This window comes from Eurosta solidaginis, chromosome 2 (genome assembly GCF_040869045.1).
Source record: "Eurosta solidaginis isolate ZX-2024a chromosome 2, ASM4086904v1, whole genome shotgun sequence".
Lineage (NCBI taxonomy): Eukaryota > Metazoa > Arthropoda > Insecta > Diptera > Tephritidae > Eurosta > Eurosta solidaginis.
The window spans coordinates 83,943,367-83,956,069 of record NC_090320.1 but is presented as its reverse complement, the minus strand read 5'-3'; the positions used below and the strand labels follow the sequence as shown (position 1 = coordinate 83,956,069).

The 12,703-nt window shown below is 32.9% G+C and overlaps 2 non-coding genes across 2 annotated transcripts; both read left to right on the top strand.

Moving 5' to 3' along the window:
- Positions 1–670: 670 nt before the first annotated feature.
- Positions 671–789, top strand: LOC137242937 (5S ribosomal RNA). Its single transcript, XR_010950408.1, has one exon. It is a non-coding gene; the product is annotated as a 5S ribosomal RNA (ribosomal RNA).
- Positions 790–10,909: 10,120 nt separating this feature from the next.
- Positions 10,910–11,028, top strand: LOC137242945 (5S ribosomal RNA). The gene has a single exon (XR_010950415.1). It is a non-coding gene; the product is annotated as a 5S ribosomal RNA (ribosomal RNA).
- The last annotated feature ends 1,675 nt before the right edge of the window (positions 11,029–12,703 follow it).

The window sequence follows — 12,703 nt, the reverse complement described above, 5'->3', positions numbered from 1 at the left end:
TGGCGTAAAACGTATATCTGGTTTAATATATGAAGAAACTCGTGGTGTTTTAAAAGTATTTTTGGAAAATGTTATCCGTGATGCAGTCACTTATACTGAACATGCTAAAAGGAAAACAGTTACGGCTATGGATGTTGTATATGCATTGAAGAGGCAGGGTCGTACATTGTATGGTTTCGGCGGTTAAATTCATTTTTACGGACATATTAAAACAAAATAAATATACATTCAAACAAACGGTCCTTTTCAGGGCCACAATATTTTTTAACAAAGATTTCAAAATTTCTCTAATACAATACATAACAGAAAGATATGTTATTAAGATGTACATGCATATGTAGTATGTATGAATGTTCGTTTAAACTAAGTAGCATACGTATGTATGCATAATGAAAACTCATGCAAATGAATATACCCCGACACAAGCCAAGCGATATAAATATGTGTATAATAGCTGGCTTATTTTCAAAAATGGCATAAGTTCATTTTTGTAAAAAATAAACTTAATCTGATTTAAGTAGCAAAAGTATCTGAATACACTAAACTATAAAGTATATAACAAAATTTACTTAAATCGACTTATATCATTTAAAAAAAAAGGACAAATTCACAGCTGCGAGTATACAGATTAAAGTAGCCATACTTATACCAATTTAGGCAAACAAATTTTGCCAACGACCATACCACGCTGAATACATCGGTTCTCGTCCGATCACCGAAATTAAGCAGCGTCGGGCGCGGTTAGTACTTAGATGGGGGACCGCTTGGGCACACCGCGTGTTGTTGGCATATCCAACTTTTTCTTTTATTTTATGTATATATATGTACATAAATATTTTTTTTTATTAAATTGCATTTAATTGAATAAATACTTGGAATACAATTTAATATTTCTATAGATTCAATGGAAAAATTTCATACGCGCGCATACATTTACGTGCATAATAATATTAGTTATAATTTTTTACCATATCAATTATTGATTTAAAGCTTATAAGCATTCATCATATAAATACAAAATGAATCTGCATAGTACAAATTCATACTCATCCACCTATTATAGTACTTAAAATGGACGCTGATGTCCGATTATGTTCAGATATGTATATTATAATCATATTGATAATTAATAAGCATTCAATGAGAATTTTTTTTATTTTTTTTTGAATGTCATGAAATTTCATTTAATTATACATATAAGTTGTAGACGTCCAATATCAATAATCAATTCAGACTAAAATTCCAAACTTTAGATGCCTTTAAGTGAAGCCATATAGGGTTACTCTAGTGTTGCAATAGAAATATTTAAAAATTTTTTTAATATAAAATAATGTTGTTAAAACTCAACGAAGATAAGTTTTTTGATTTCTAATTTAACATATTTTATATATCCGAATTAAAATTTTGATTAGTACAAATATATTTTAAGAAAATTCACTTAATTTAGAAAAAATTCGATTTTATCAGTGCAAAGTTTTGATTAAAATGCCTTACACTCCGAAAATATGAAATTCATCAATTTAAATGAATTCGTATATTAAACTAACACATTTCAGTTATCTATTTTTACATGAATATTTGCAATAACTTTAATATGTGAATTTTAATTAATTTATTAAGATGAAAAGTTTATCAAATGTAAATGGTACGTAGCACTGAAATGAAAACATTTGTCATCCATCTTTTCGCTGCGCTTCTCAAATTTTAAACAGAGTATCGCATTCTATGCGCTTGTATAATAAAGTATAAATAGTGAGTTTGTGCTTTGTGTGCTTAAATTGAGAAATATTTTCAAGTGTTAATAAAAGTTTAAATAAAATAATTAAGTGAAAATGTCTGACACAATCGCTGTTGCAAATGTTAGCTCACCAGTAGCTGCTTCTGCTGCTGTTGCTGAGAAGAAAGTTGCTGCTAAAAAAGCAACTAAACCCAAAAAACCATCGGTTGCTCCCACTCATCCACCAACTCAACAAATGGTAGATGCATCGATTAAGAATTTGAAGGAACGTGGTGGCTCATCACTTTTGGCAATTAAGAAATATATTAGTGCAACATATAAATGTGACGCCCAAAAATTGGCACCATTTATTAAGCGCTATTTGAAATCGGCTGTTACTAGTGGAAAATTGATTCAAACCAAAGGAAAGGGGGCATCTGGTTCATTTAAATTATCAGCTGCAGCCACTAAATCAGGTGATGGTAAGTCAAAATCGGTTGATAAATCAAAAGCCAAAAAAGATAGTGCAACATTAAAGAAAAAATCGTCGAGTGGTGTCAAAAAGGCAAGTGGTGAGAAAAAAGTGAAAAAAGCTGTTGCCACTAAGAAAACCGCCGAAAAAAAGAAAAGTGAGAAATCTAAGGCTAAAGACGCAAAAAAGACTGGCGCCGTTAAAGCCAAGCCAACCAAGTCGAAATCTGCCACCGCTAAGTCAAAGGCAACAAAAGCAACTGCTACCAAACCAAAAAAGGCTGCGACTAAAAAGGCATCAGCTAAAAAATAAATATGCTGCGTTTTTTGTGATAATTTACAAGGACACAACATTCATTAAATGTTGAATTATCAATAAGCCCTTTTCAGGGCTACAAAATATACAAACAAAAAGATCAAAAATGTACGCAATACGTCTGACTTCAGCGTTGCTTCGCCATAATAATTAACCGCTCTAGTGTCTGACACTGTAAGTCAGCCCTACCATGCTGACCAATTTTAAAATTGATGTTTCAATTGCAAAACAAAATTAAAAATTTTCATCGACTTAGAAAAATTCATATCTCTTTGTTAATTTATATTTTGTGGCCCTGAAAAGGGCCTTTTTGTTAACATTTTTCACTTTTATACATATTTTCCTCAGTCGCACAAATTACTTGGAGCTTGTGTATTTGGTAACAGCCTTAGTACCCTCACTCACGGCATGCTTAGCCAATTCACCAGGCAACAATAGGCGTACGGCAGTTTGAATTTCGCGACTAGTAATTGTTGAACGTTTATTGTAATGAGCTAAACGTGATGCTTCAGCAGCAATACGTTCAAAAATGTCATTAACAAAACTGTTCATGATACTCATTGCTTTCGACGATATACCAGTATCAGGATGTACTTGTTTCAACACTTTATAAATGTAGATGGCATAACTTTCCTTCCTCTTACGCTTCTTCTTCTTGTCGTTTTTAGTAATATTCTTCTGAACCTTACCGGCCTTCTTAGCTGCTTTACCACTAGTTTTACGAGGCATATTTAATTTTCACAAAATCACTTCACTATCACTCACACTTTTTAATAATTTTCTAAGTGTCAAAATGCGCACCTTTAAGTGTATTTTTTCCGACAAACCATTCAACCTGTTCGTAACGATTCGCTAAATATTGCCGGCATTAATTTGAAAACATGCGATTGGGGTTGCTCAATGTACAAACGAAAAAGTATATAAGCGCAGCAAAAATTGCGTTTAGGAAATAAAGTGCCCAAGCTATTCAGCTAGTGTGTGTATTTGTGAAAAAGTGTATTAAGTGAAATATATAACAACAATGTCTGGCCATGGTAAAGGTGGTAAAGTAAAGGGAAAGGCAAAGTCACGTTCAAACCGTGCTGGTCTTCAATTTCCTGTCGGTCGTATTCATCGTTTGTTACGTAAAGGCAATTATGCTGAACGTGTTGGTGCCGGTGCTCCAGTATATTTAGCTGCTGTTATGGAATATTTGGCAGCTGAAGTTCTTGAATTGGCTGGTAATGCTGCACGTGATAATAAAAAGACTAGAATTATTCCACGTCATTTACAATTGGCTATTCGTAACGATGAAGAATTGAATAAACTATTGTCTGGAGTTACCATAGCTCAAGGTGGTGTTTTACCAAATATTCAAGCTGTACTTTTGCCAAAGAAGACCGAAAAGAAAGCATAAGTGATGCAATCGCCGATTTATATTCTTCGACGCCAAATTTAAAACCGTCTTTTCAGGACGACAAAATATATATATAAAGAGATTAATTATATTGTCATATATATGTATTTATCTATTTTAAAACCTATTAAAACACTTTTTGAAATAAAAATTTAAAAGGGCATTAGTACACTTTTGGAAAATTTATTTTTTTAACGAAATCTGCGTTAACAACTACTTCAATTAATAAAATAGTGTTTGAAAATATTCATAAAAAAGTTGACTTACATCATTTTCCAGAAGAAAAAAAACTGAGCAACATTAAAAAAGTACAGCATGCACGCTACTACATATTGTATGTATATATGTACATATGTTTGTATGAGCATCTCGAAAAAGGCGCAAAAAGTTGTGGCTTGTATTCATACGTACCAAAGGTACAAACACACAACCGTGCATATATACTAATGTATGTGTTTAGCAAATAAATGTGTATATACTCGTGAGTAGGTATACACACCATATTAAGAGTAAAACTACAGCTGCTACAATCAAAGATAGTAATAAGAATTTTCATTTTATTATTTTAACAATTAATAGTTGTTTCAGTTATTTTTGATTTTTTTGTTTAAAAAAATTTGTGGTCCTGAAAAGGACCGTTTATAATATTTATTAAAATATGGAATTAAGATTAAAATATGGAATTAAGCACGTTCACCATGTATACGTCTAGCCAATTGAATATCTTTTGGCATAATTGTGACACGTTTTGCATGAATGGCACACAAATTTGTATCTTCGAACAAACCAACTAAATATGCTTCACTTGCTTCTTGTAATGCCATAACAGCTGAACTCTGGAAACGTAAATCAGTTTTAAAATTTTGAGCAATTTCACGCACCAAACGTTGGAATGGAAATTTACGAATCAACAGTTCGGTACTCTTCTGATAACGACGAATTTCACGCAAAGCGACTGTACCTGGGCGATAACGATGTGGCTTCTTCACTCCACCAGTTGCCGGCGTACTTTTGCGAGCAGCTTTAGTGGCCAATTGTTTACGTGGCGCTTTACCACCAGTCGATTTATGGGCTGTTTGCTTTGTACGAGCCATTTCTCACTTTTATTTTTCACAATTCAAAATAAACACTGATCAATGAACACTTCACTTAATAAACCTAATTTTTTTGTCAAACATTTTTTTTTTGTCAAACATTTTTTATTTATCATTAATTTCATTAAATACATTTGTTGATATCTTATATTCTATACATTTGTTTCTTAACATATTAATACTTATCTAAGAGTGCTCATAGCTAAATTTAAGGTTTGATAACAGTATTGTTTCGGAATATTCTTTGAATATTAATTAAGTCTGTATTTATCCAGAAAAAGCTAAAAAAAACTGGATTTTAATTTTATATTTATTTATATCTTAAAACTAAATTAAAGCTAACAAGAAAGGATAGACAGAAATATATTTACAAAAGACTTAGATCTAATGAGGTTACAAACACTTTTTATTTAGGTTGAAAATCATTTTGATTGATATTATATACAGAGTTTGCAAGATTCAATGAATTTATTCTTCTGTGATAGAATAGTAATTTCTTATCTATAAACAGAACATTCTTTTCATATAATATTTTTAAGTGAATTGGTGACATAAATCGTCCCTCAAAGGGGAATGTTATGGAGTTTTCTTTCAACAAATATTTATCAATTAATTTATTCTTGCAATTTTTTAAGTTATTTACGCACTTTAAAGCATTTTTCACCATAAATTGATCAATTCTTTCCAATTTACATTTTTTATACAGAGTTTTATTTGAAATATATCGTCTAAAATCCTGCCTGAATGGCCTACGACTGGTATTAGTACAAACTCTAAGGATTTGTCTTTCAAATTTACGTAATCTCTCCATTTGGCTTGAAGAGATTCCAAACCAAATAGGAAATGCGTAAGCTATAATTGGCCTTATTAATTGCTTGTAACAATTGATTTTGATTTTGCCGCTCAAATCCTTTGCTCTTTTTAAAAATGGTATGTACATGAAAAATATCTTCTTGGCCTTTGCTAGAATAAAATCTACATGACGAATGAATTTGTAGGTTTCATCGATGATCACACCCAAATATTTAATACTTTTTTCGTATTTTAAAGTTGTATTGCCAATAGTAATGGTTGGTATGTATTGACGTGCCGAGCGATATATTCTCTTTTTTAGGCCTTTGACTGCAGTACAAACACATTTGTTTGGATTAATCTTAAGTTTCCACTTTTTAAAATAATCTGTCAATTTTCTTATATAGTCATTTATCTCCTCACTAGCATTTGCTAGATTGGCTTTCGATGACAATATAAGAATATCGTCAGCATAAACGATTACAGATAGACCCTCGTTGGGATCCGGTAAATCAGCCATAAATATGTTAAACAACACAGGACCTAACAGCGACCCCTGCGGTACTCCTGCCACTATATCTTTATCAATGGAGTTTTCATTTTTATTGTATACGAAAAAAGATCTTCCTGTTAGATTGTCATATATTATTCGGCAGATGTTTTTATTAAATCCGAACATTTTGTACATTTTAAAAACTACTCCTTCAATCCATGTTGTATCAAAAGCTTTTTCAAGGTCTAAACTAACTAAGATTGTCGCTTTTTTCTTTTCTAGGTTCGCAGTTACCGTGTCAGATAATATGGTTAGCGCTTGATTAGTGCCTAATCCGCATCGAAAACCAAACTGGAAGTCCTTCAGCGTATCATTATCAAGAATGTGTTCTTTAATTTTATCCAGTAGCAAACCTTCTATTAATTTACTAAGATTTGAAAGTAGTGAGATCGGCCTGTAACTTTTCAGATCGTTTACACCACATTTTGGATATAAAATAGGAATCATTTTTGCGCATTTCCATCTTGCAGGAAAGTAGCCCAGATTATAACAATGATTAAAAAGAATCGATACAAATTTCCAAAATGACGGATAAGTTTTGCGTAATATAAAATTGGGTACTCCATGCTCCCCGCAACTCTTTTTGTTGTTTTTCCTCCATAATAAGAATTAAATTTCCTTATGCGAAATAAACTGTTTATAATCTTCTTTTAGCTCAGATGTATCATTTTCGTTTACGGAAGATAAACCATCTGCAGAGAATGTGTCATTAAAATTAAAAAAACGGAATGTATCCTCTAATTCCTTCAATTTCATTAACTACATATTCAGTGTGATGAGTAGAGCCCATATTAACATTTTGATGATGAATTTTTTCGAAACGATCAGCTAATTTATTAATTTTATCAAAATTAGTATCTAATAAGCACCCACCTTCATCAACTAGAGGAGGTAGGTCGCTATGTCGTTTAATACCACTAAGTTGCTTAACCCTTCTATATGTATGGTTATTCGTTTTCATATTTTTAAATAAGTTTGCCCAATACTCATCTTCGTGAATCGTTAGCAACTCTGAAATTATCATGTCCATGTTTCTCCTGATGGCAATCAGGGTAGATTTGCGATGAGGCTCTACACACCTAAATATTTGTCTCCTTATTTTTTTCCTTTCTCTAATAAACTGGAGAATATTATTCGGAAGATTGAGGTTGCATTTCTTTTTTAGCTCTACTATAGGGACACTCTTTTTAATAGCCTTTTCAAAAGTTTTTTCCAAATTTATTACGCACTCGTCGATTTCTACCACGCTCACATTTCTATCAGCAGGCAGAGAATATTTTTCGAGTTCATAATCCAACATCTTGTTTATTTCTTTCAAATTAGCTCGATCCCAGCAGGGAACGGTTACGGGCGGAACTTTGAGCGGATAATTAGTTATGATTATCATTTCAACCGCATCATGGTCTGAATCATAATCTAAAGTTCTCAGTGAGTTGGAGAAATATTCATGAAATTTTATTGTAACGTAAGCGGATATAAGAAAGTAATCCAAAAAAGAGCTGCTCACAGGACGCGAGGGCAATTTTGTGGGTACAACTTGTAAAAGATGAGGACCATCTAACCAATTGGCTAATTCTCTGCCGCTAAGGTTTGTAAAAGAATCCCCCCAATTAGGATGCCTAGCATTAAGATCACATCCAAGAACTACTTGCTTAGCTGTTACAGCGTCTATTATGTTGCTTATATCTTCGCTTATTAATTTGCAATTGGGAGGCGTATACATGGCTACAAAAGCCACTTTTTCACCACCTACTAATTCAATTTCAATCGTGATATTTTCTATGCTATTACATATTGTATTTAACTTAGAGTATTTATAGCACTCCTTTACACAGATAGCAGTGCCTCCTCCGTTATTCTCAGTACGATACTGAGCGACAAAGTTATACCCATCAAATAGTATTTTGTGTCTGATATTGAGTTTATGCTCAGCTATCAGAAGCACATCTGGGTTGTGCCTTTTTAGGAATATGTTAAGAAAATGCCTCTTTTTTTTAATATTAAAGAGTTTACGTTTATGAAAATGCATTTTAGGTGTCTAACCATCCAAACGCAATGTCAAAAATAGATTAAAAAGTGCTTGTGATTTTTCCTTATCACTGCCCATTGCTGTATAACTTTTGGAAAAGTTTTCTATTTTGGTTAGACACCCAAAAAAGTCTTTTCCTAGTAGTATTTTGCAATCTTCATTGATTGCGTTAAATTTTACATCGAAACCAGATTCCCTAATAGAATTTGGCTGAGTAACGCCACTTAATTTTGCCGCATATGATACACTTTTGTTAATATATGATGTTGCAGCCGATCTTGCTGCTGGGTTTGCTGCCTTTTTGATTTTCTTATTACCTTTAGTTCTTAGCCTGTTTATTTTTTCTATCCTTTTCGGACATTTTTTATCATTGGCCGTATGGCCTTCTCCTAAACAATTTGCGCATTTGACTGGCAGTCCTACGCGCTTCACTACTTGCCCTGAAGATTTGTGGGTGTAAACGAAATTATCTGTGTTCAGGTGTTTGGGAGGCACTTGGCAGTTTCCTGGCCCGTGCGACTTACTTCATTTGACACACCTAAATGGCATGTTACAGTTACTTGCAACGTGTATAATCCGTTGACAATTTTTGCATTGAATGGGTGAGTCATTTTTGAAACCCTCAAAACTCACCTTACAATTTAAAATATATTGAATTTTTTTAAATTCAGCTACGTTAGAGTCCCTAGATATTTGGACTAACCAGTTGTATTTTAGCTTTTTCAAATTTATTATCTTTACATTTATATCCAAGTTATTTAGATAGTCTATTACTTAACATTCTTCATATATGTGTGACAACTTTTTGATAATCAAAGTGTAGGGTTTAACCTCATTTGGCGTAAATGTATAATAACAAATTTTACTGTCAGTTAGATATTTTTTGATTAAATTGTAATCTTCCATGGTTGATGGGCTAACATGGGTAACGTTTTTATTAATTATATTGAAACAAAAATTTTTGTGTCCCAGTAGACCACTAAGCCTTGAGGCTATTTCTTTGATATTAATATTATAACATACAAATATTGGAGGCTTGCTCCTTTTATTATGGTTTTTGATACTCACATTTGTTACTTTTTTTCTTGTGTTACTGCAGACGTCATTAATTCCGCTGCCACCGCTGCCTCCCTTTCATTGTTCATGTTGTCAATTGTTCCTCTGTTCATGTTGTCCTCATCGTCTCCAATTCCATCAGTGTATTCAACCTCTGTATTAAAATTTATGTCTGTCACTTCCTGATTCGAATGTACTTTAGGCACACTTGCACTAGTCGTTTCATATGCTTTGAGCCGATTTTCCAGCTCGTTAATTTTATTTTCAAATTGTTTATTTAACATCAAAAGTTGTTTGTTGTATTCAACAATTTTAGAAAAATCGGAACTAGAGTCCAAAGATTCACTGTCACAATCGCGATTATTGCGTCGCCTTTTTTCCCGTCGACTCTTCTTCTTCCCAATTTGGGAAGGTTTAGTCGGACTGGATTGTTTTAAATATTGATTTTTTGTCTTATCATCCCCTAAGGGAGCAAAAAAGTTATTAGTGTCCATTTCACTATAGCAAATTCAATTGCATACACTACACCTAGTAGTTATTGTCAGTAATCACTTGCTCTTTACTTTGTACGAGCCATTTATCACTTTTATTTTTCACAATTCAAAATAAACACTGATCACTGAACACTTCACTTAATGATTTTTGATAATGTGAACCTAATTTTTATAAATGTCGAAATACATATAATAAAATACACAAAAACGCAAAGGTGGAAAAGGATTAGGTAAAGGTGGCGCCAAACGTCATCGCAAAGTTTTACGTGATAACATCCAAGGTATCACAAAGCCAGCTATTCGACGTTTAGCACCTTGTAGTGGCGTAAAACGTATATCTGGTTTAATATATGAAGAAACTCGTGGTGTTTTAAAAGTATTTTTGGAAAATGTTATCCGTGATGCAGTCACTTATACTGAACATGCTAAAAGGAAAACAGTTACGGCTATGTATGTTGTATATGCATTGAAGAGGCAGGGTCGTACATTGTATGGTTTCGGCGGTTAAATTCATTTTTACGTACATATTAAAACAAAGTAAATATACATTCAAACAAACGGTCCTTTTCAGGACCACAATATTTTTTAACAAAGATTTCAAAATTTCTCTAATACATTACATAACAGAAAGATATGTTATTAAGATGTACATGCATATGTAGTATGTATGAATGTTCGTTTAAACTAAGTAGCATACGTATGTATGCATAATGAAAACTCATGCAAATGAATATACCCCGACACAAGCCAAGCGATATAAATATGTGTATAATAGCTGGCTTATTTTCAAAAATGGCATAAGTTCATTTTTGTAAAAAATAAACTTAATCTGATTTAAGTAGCAAAAGTATCTGAATACACTAAACTATAAAGTATATAACAAAATTTACTTAAATCGACTTATATCATTTAAAAAAAAAGGACAAATTCACAGCTGCGAGTATACACATTAAAGTAGCCATACTTATACCAATTTAGGCAAACAAATTTTGCCAACGACCATACCACGCTGAATACATCGGTTCTCGTCCGATCACCGAAATTAAGCAGCGTCGGGCGCGGTTAGTACTTAGATGGGGGACCGCTTGGGAACACCGCGTGTTGTTGGCATATCCAACTTTTTCTTTTATTTTATGTATATATATGTACATAGATTTTTTTTTTTATACTCAGTTGAGCAGAGCTCACAGAGTATATTAAGTTTGATTGGATAACGGTTGGTTGTACATATATAAAGGAATCGAGATAGATATAGACTTCCATATATCAAAATAATCAGGATCGAAAAAAAATTTGATTGAGCCATGTCCGTCCGTCCGTTAACACGATAACTTGAGTAAATTTTGAGGTATCTTGATGAAATTTGGAACGTAGGTTCCTGAGCACTCATCTCAGATCGCTATTTAAAATGAACGATATCGGACTATAACCACGCCCACTTTTTCGATATCGAAAATTTCGAAAAACCGAAAAAGTGCGATAATTCATTACAAAAGACAGCTAAAGCGACGAAACTTGGTAGATGAGTTGAACTTATGACGCAGAATAGAAAATTAGTAAAATTTTGGACAATGGGCGTGGCACCGCCCACTTTTAAAAGAAGGTAATTTAAAACTTTTGCAAGCTGTAATTTGGCAGTCGTTGAAGATATCATGATGAAATTTGGCAGGAACGTTACTTCTATTACTATATTTACGCTTAATAAAAATTAGCAAAATCGGAGAAGGACCACGCCCACTTTAAAAAAAAAATTTTTTTTTAAAGTAAAATTTTAACAAAAAATTTAATATCTTTACAGCATATAAGTAAATTATGTCAACATTCAACTCCAGTAATGATATGGTGCAACAAAATACAAAAATAAAAGAAAATTTCAAAATGGGCTTGGCTCCGCCCTTTTTCATTTAATTTGTCTAGGATACTTTTAACGCCATAAGTCGAACAAAAATTAACCAATCCTTTTGAAATTTGGTAGGGGCATAGATTTTATGACGTTAACTGTTTTCTTTGAAAATGGGCGAAATCGGTTGATGCCACGCCCAGTTTTTATACACAGTCGTCCATCTGTCCTTCCGCATGGCCGTTAACACGATAACTTGAGCAAAAATCGACATATCTTTAATGAACTTAGTTCACGTGCTTACTTGAACTCAGTTTATCTTGGTATGAAAAATGAACGAAATCCGACTATGACCACGCCCACTTTTTCGATATCGAAAATTACGAAAAATGAAAAAATGCCATAATTCTATACCAAATACGAAAAAAGGGATGAAACATGGTAAGGTAATTGGATTGTTTTATTGACGCGAAATATAACTTTAGAAAAAACTTTATAAAATGGTTGTGACACCTACCATATTAAGTAGAAGAAAATGAAAAGTTCTGCAGGGCGAATTAAAAAACCCTTAAAATCTTGGTAGGTATTACATATATAAATAAATTAGCGGTATCCAACAGATGATGTTCTGGGTCACCCTGGTCCACATTTTGGTCGATATCTGGAAAACGCCTTCACACCACTCCCTTTTAAAACTCTCATTAATACCTTTAATTTGATACCCATATCGTACAAACTCATTCTAGAGTCACCCCTGGTCCACCTTTATGACGATATCTCGAAACGGCGTCCACCTATGGAACTAAGGATTACTCCCTTTTAAAATACTCATTAACACCTTTCTTTTGATACCCATATTGTACAAACAAATTCTAGGGTCACCCCTGCTCCACCTTTATGGCGATATCTCGAAACGGCGTCCACCTATGGAACTAAGGATTACTC